The following is a 6,882-nucleotide window of genomic DNA, read 5'->3' on the forward strand; positions in this document are numbered from 1 at the left end:
ACAACATCAAAATACTACTAGATCGAACACCTCAAGAACACTAACAATTAGGCTTCAATTTCCATATTCCAAACATCAGCAACCCAGTAGCAACTAAACCAACAATAAATATATTTCTTGCTTGCTTTAATTTTTCATCAAAAGCATTGACTTTCTTCAACAATCCCCACATTACCCTGTTTGCTTGTGGAGGGTGTCGATCTTCATACCAAAGAAAATAGTCACAACCACCCATTTTCTATAAAACCAATCAAAAAGAATTAGACGCCAACAATTAATCATCTAATTTACTTGAAAAAAATAAGGGAAACAAAGAATTTTACCTTTGAAATTCTACAAGTAAAAAATCTACGCCCTGGATTTAATTGGGTCCATGAAGTCTTTAATAGTGCTTCATTACCACACCTACAATATCGACCTTCATCCACAGATGCCATGGAAGAATTGGAGAAGCTCGACATGAAAGTATTAAGGGCCAAGAATTAAAGAAAGGCTGAAGAAGAGAGAGATTGGAAAAGAAGAGAGAAATTGGGGTCTTAGTTAGGGTACAATTGGAGAAAAAATAATATAAATAGATGATATGGAGTAATATAACCGTTGGGGACGCCACATCAGACGAAAATTTGATGTTTACGCGCCTTGAATCAGTGAAAATCACGCGACACTCCACCTGTGCAAAAAGTGTTAAAGTAACACATGGGAACCCTACGTTAGGTGTTTTAAAAATGAAAATCCTCCAGTTGAGGTGTCTAAGTGAAAGATCGTGCCAAGTTTAGGGGGCCACCGATGGGTTAGCCCTATATAAGGACTGGTCCATTTCTAAGAAAGCAATTTTTGATACACATGATATATATTATAAACTGATAAGATATCGAATAATTGATTCATTCCTTCAGAAAAAAGTTATGTTCCTTATATATAGCATATACTAACAAGATATTATAAAGGCCAAATTCATTCCCTAAAAAAATATTTCCAATGCTTTACAACACTAACATGATATATATCATATACTGACAAACTATTACATACAAGGCAAAATCATTCCTTAAGAAAAGAACGTACAAAAAAATTTATAGTCTAAGTTTAATTTTAATATTTTAATTTTTATATCATTATTCACAAATTTTACTTGGGAAAAAATAGTTCCAGATGGATGTATGTGTACTTTTCCATTATTAATTTTCTTTGCCATGCCCATACTAATTTTACGTCGCAATTATTTTCTCCTTATCCATCACTTAAAATTTGAGCAAGTTTCATAAAGCACACTAGTACAGAGGCTAATTATCCAATGAAGCGATAGTTTCAAAATTATATATTTTGTCCAAGTTTCGATCTGAGTATATTGTATTCAAAGCGTGATTTATATGTATGGACTATATTACCTCTCTAGTTCCCCTCTTATATTTGTGTTTCCCAATGTATCTTTGTTTCACAATATCATTTATTTGCGTTTTCAATATCAATTTTTATGAGTGCACTTAGTAGAATATAAAAGCATGTATCTTACTACATATGCATAAGCTTGTATCAATTCGTATGAGTGGATTTCTGTATTTAGTATCAATTTTGAAAGCATATATCTGACTAAATATGCATTAGCTTGTATCAATTCCTACGAGTTTGTATCCAATATCAATTTCACAATTACCAATGTCTGTATCTAGTATCAATTTCATCTAATATATTTAATATTAATTTGATGTATATTATGTATAAATACATGTATATGGTATCAAATATACACATGTACATTCATGAAATAAGCCAGTACCAAATATGCATTGTTGTATCAAGTTTATCTGTGCATAAATACATATTTAGAAGAAGAATAAGAAAAGATATACTGAAAATCATCTAAAATTCACTATAACAATATTAATGAAATTCATTACAAATTTGGGATAACAACAACAATACCATCCTTATTGACTTTTGGAAATAAGTATTTAAATTTGAAGAAGAAAAAAGAAGAAGACCTAAAAAGAAAAGGCGAGAAATGGAGAGAGAGGCGAGCAAGAAAGAGGGGGACAGAGTGAGAGCGAGAGAGAATTTACGTAATTTGCTAGTAAATTAGAAAATACCGTATGATGTGTAATTTTAAAAAAATAATGTGTGATTTAATAGGTATACTAGTATTAATTAGATATCATAGCCAGAAATATTCCTTCCCCGTTTGAATAATTGAATATCACAACCAGAAATATTATTACATATTAAAACCTTTTTATTTATTTATTTAACTCTTTAATATTTAAAATTTATTGACCTAACTAATCTTGGTAGAAGGTCCATTATGCGGGAGATTTAGCTCTTCTTATCAAAGAAAACTCAATTTTTAAGATTCAAACTCAAGACTTTTTACGAAAGGTGAATATAATTTTACTTGTTTAACGTTGCATTGATATTATTTAAGCTTTTAATTATATGATTGGAAGCATTACATATTTCTCCATCTTAGAAACAAGCCTTTGAGGAAATTGGCTCACAAACTATTTTTGTGCCATTCACATCTTAAAGCGACTTCTCAAGAAAAAGCACTTTGGACCATGTTTTTGTTGGTTTTACTTTCCTTTCAATGGCCTAGTCATATAAAAGGCACACATATTTTATCTCTTCCCATCCTCTTTTTTTTTCAATTGATTTTTATTAGTAGGAAAAATTACATAAATTTCACCTTTTAGTTTACTTATTACCATTATCCCCTATAAGTTTTACAAATCTCCAAAATCCCTCATTTTCGCGCATCAGATTAGTGTATCTCGCGCATCAGATTACTGTATCATGTATAAAATGTACCTCGCGCATCAGATCAATGTATCTCGTGCATCAGATTAGTGTATCTCGCGCATCAGATTACTGTATCATGTATAAAATGTACCTCGCGCATCAGATCAATGTATCTCGTGCATCAGATTAGTGTATCTCGCGCATCAGATTAGTGTATTATGTATAAAATGTACATCAGATTAGTGTATCATCTATAAAATGTAATGTATGTTACTTAACGATTAATGTATCTCGCGCATCAGATTAATGTATCAACGCTTATATTATTGTATCCATTTTTTAAATTTTTGAGGGATTTCTGTAATTATAAACTTATAAGGGACAAATGATAATTTTGCCTTAAAAGTATGTGATTTCTGTCATTTGCCCTTTTTAGTATTGATTGGATCAAAATGTACCTTTTTTGTAATTTGTCAATTTCTCTTGTTTCCCCAAACTCTCACTCATTTGCTATGCTTATAAAAAAAATTGATTACAAACTAAAGGTTAAAATGAGTGAAGTTAAAAGAGAATTCTAATAATGTATTTTCGAATGAGAGTTATTGACAAATGACAAGAATGTTACATTTTCAGAGTCATTATTCCGTTAATAATCGTAAGTTTTGCAACGTGGTGGACAATAATTACAACTCATATCAAATATTTGTAGCTGCCCATCTAAACCCCCTTATCAAAACTTTTTTGTTTTTGCTCTATGAGATTCACCCACTTGTCATGTATCTGTATATATTGTTTTTGGACAATAATTACAACTCATATCAAATATTTGTAGCTGCCCATCTAAACCCCCTTATCAAAACTTTTTTGTTTTTGCTCTATGAGATTCACCCACTTGTCATGTATCTGTATATATTGTTTTTGGACAATAATTACAACTCATATCAAATATTTGTAGCTGCCCATCTAAACCCCCTTATCAAAACTTTTTTGTTTTTGCTCTATGAGATTCACCCACTTGTCATGTATCTGTATATATTGTTTTTGGACAATAATTACAACTCATATCAAATATTTGTAGCTGCCCATCTAAACCCCCTTATCAAAACTTTTTTGTTTTTGCTCTATGAGATTCACCCACTTGTCATGTATCTGTATATATTGTTTTTGTCTCAATTTATGTGATATATCTTGATTTCGAAACTCAAACTTTTTAATTTTGAATGTGAATTCAAAGATATGAAACTGTTAAATTTTTTGTAATAAAATTGTATATTTAAAAACTACATAAAAAATTAATATAAGTTATTATAACTTACAATTTGGATTACTCCATTTTTAGCACTTATTTGATTCTTAAAATTCGAAAAATATCACATAAATTGTGATGTAAATTTTATGTTTCTAGTACAAGAACTAATCAGGGACTATTGCTAATCACTACTTATTGCTTTTATGAGATGAATAATCTTTACAGGAAAACTTCTATGAAAAGAGCTTGTAAGGTGGACATTGATTTTGGGAGATTGACAATTTAATATTTTTACTTTTAGAAATGTATACATAAGATGTAGGTTGTAAACATGATTATAATTTTTTTTTATACCACATTAATTAGTTAAATATCTATTACCTTCCACTAATACAAGTTTCCAATAACTTTATTCTTTTTAAAATATTGCGAAAAGCTCAATTGAAGGTTACCACAGAAGCAAAGTACTCTCCACTTGGAATCATATGAGTAATGGGCGAGTGGGGACTAAAGTGAATGATAAGGGCAGTGCTTGAATGTCGAGTATAGGTTCAACCAAATTTAATATTTTTTTATTTAAATTTTATATTTATCGAAAAAATCATCGAAGGTGTAAGATTGGTAAATTTAAGCCTAATAATGGAGCCATGAGAACCAAATTGTGTCAACATCACTACAATCAAAAGGACAAATTGATTTGTAGCCATTTTCTCATCAATTGCATCAAGTGGCCATCCTATGCCAAAGTACTTGGAGACATGTCTCTGCCTTCTCCATGTTACTTGCCAACTCCCAACCCCACCCCACTCCCAAAAGGAGAAAAAAACAAGAGAAATCAACTTGTTTAATATTCGGAAAGGGTTAAAATTGATTCTGAACTATTTCAAACGATTTCATTTATTTATCTATTTTGCTAAGAATATCTATCGATTCGCATTTGTGGCTCACTTTTACCCTTATAATTAACATACCTCTTCTTTTTTATAAAGAAAAAGAATATTTATTTTCCTTTTAAAAGTGACACTTGAGGCTCGAATCTGTCTTATGCTTTGGTATAAATTTTTAAAAAAAAATTATTTAAAAAGTGTCATATTCCCATTGGATGGAATTAAAATATTTTCTCTTTAATTAAACCTGCCATTACCCAACATACTCAACTTTATCATAAAACTAGTAATAGGTGCCAGTTCTAGCACGGGCCCAATATCTTAATATTTTTTTATTTTAATTTATGTGATATAGGTAGAATTTAGAAAGTTGATTAAATTTTAATATGATTTTTAGATATTTAAGTTGTTAATTACTTTTTGTTTGCGCAAATTTATTGTCACGACTCAGACCGCCGTGATTGACACCCACACTAACCCTCTGGTGGGAGAACCATTACTACAACCCGCCTAAGCAATTTTTAAGGAGACTAAAACATTTAAAGATACGGAAGTAGGTTTAAATGACTAAATAAATACAGAGTTCCATAAACTCCGAAAGTCTAAACAAAACAACCAACATAATCATTGCGGAAGTTCAACCCCTAGAACTGAAAGTCATTGTACCAAAACTCTACCAATCAACGAGTCTAAAAGAGAGGGGGTGCAACCCTGGAAACTAAACATAAGTAAAAGTCTAAACATGTAGTCTGAGTCCGAAAAGAAAGGACTAAACTAACGATGGATCCATGGTAGCTTGAAAGAACTGGCTCACCCTTGAATCCAGTCTCGGTCAAAGATCTCCTAACTAAGGTCTGTCAATAGCCGCCTAAAGATGACCTGTACTCAACAAAGAAAAGAGCAAGTGTAGTATCAGTACACAAACCACAGTGTACTAGTAGGATCACACGGCTACTCCAGTAAGCACAATATACGCAAGCAATTACAACACAATAAGCACACATATACATAATGCATAATTCAGTTATCATTTTAGAAGCAACATATAATTTCCCAATTTCAATGACAGGTAGACAAAACGTAATCATCACAAGTGGTCCTCTCATGGAACCCACACCCAAACTGATAGTGTGTCAGAACGTGACACCCGATCCAATATATGTGTCGAAACGTGACACCCGATCCAATATATGTGTTGAAACGTGACACCCGATCCAGTCAGCACAACCACAGTCACAATCACACCCATAATGAACAGTACTCATAGTCATAAAATCAAGTAATAAGTTCATGACATGCAATTGCTTACACATAATCATTTCATTAGATTGATTCACATTTCCCTATTCACATACATGCATACATACAATGAAGCAATTAATCGGCATATATCACACAACAGGAAATAGAACCATCACCTACCTCGAAATCAAGCTTGAATACTCCTAAGACACGTGAGCCTTCCCTTTCCAGAGTCTTTCAACTCGTTCTTGATCTAAAATAAGAAGTTAATACAAGGATCACTAAAGAAGGTCTAATTTACCCAGATAATAAAAAAACTTATTAACCCAAGACTACAACCATGATCCTAATGTTCAGCTAGGGATTTTCCCACCATTAACTTCAGGCCAACCCCCTCCCCCCCAATGATAATTACCCAAGATTCTAAGCTCTAAGAATCGAAACACGGATTAGGGGAGTAATTTGCTTACCTTTAGCACTAGAAGTCGTGGAAATCTGTTAAGAAACTGCCCTAGGTCGTTCCTTAGCTCTTAAGAATGAAGTTTTGTAGAAAATAACAATTTTGAGATTTTTTCCCGAATTAAGTCGCGATTGGCCCTCCACGGCGGACCCCATTCCACCATAGTGGCCCCACCCTAGAGGGATTAATCTCGCCTCAGCGGCTTGCACAGAGACATAAGATTAGAATTTGAGTTCCAAGCTCCCATTTCACAACACACCTTCAAACCTGGACGTTCTAAAACTACCTTTTCACGCCAAGATCAGTTTCAG

At 32.4% G+C, this 6,882-nt stretch overlaps 1 long non-coding RNA gene across 1 annotated transcript; it reads right to left on the reverse strand.

The window, feature by feature from the left end:
• Window positions 1–122: 122 nt before the first annotated feature.
• On the reverse strand, window positions 123–695 carry LOC102599145 (uncharacterized). The gene is made up of 3 exons (XR_368874.2): window positions 596–695; window positions 324–493; window positions 123–238 (listed from the first exon to the last, which is right to left on the reverse strand). It is a non-coding gene; the product is annotated as an uncharacterized lncRNA (long non-coding RNA).
• Between the last annotated feature and the right edge of the window lie 6,187 nt (window positions 696–6,882).

Source organism: Solanum tuberosum, unplaced genomic scaffold (genome assembly GCF_000226075.1).
Source record: "Solanum tuberosum cultivar DM 1-3 516 R44 unplaced genomic scaffold, SolTub_3.0 scf00639, whole genome shotgun sequence".
In the NCBI taxonomy this organism is placed as follows: Eukaryota; Viridiplantae; Streptophyta; class Magnoliopsida; order Solanales; family Solanaceae; genus Solanum; species Solanum tuberosum.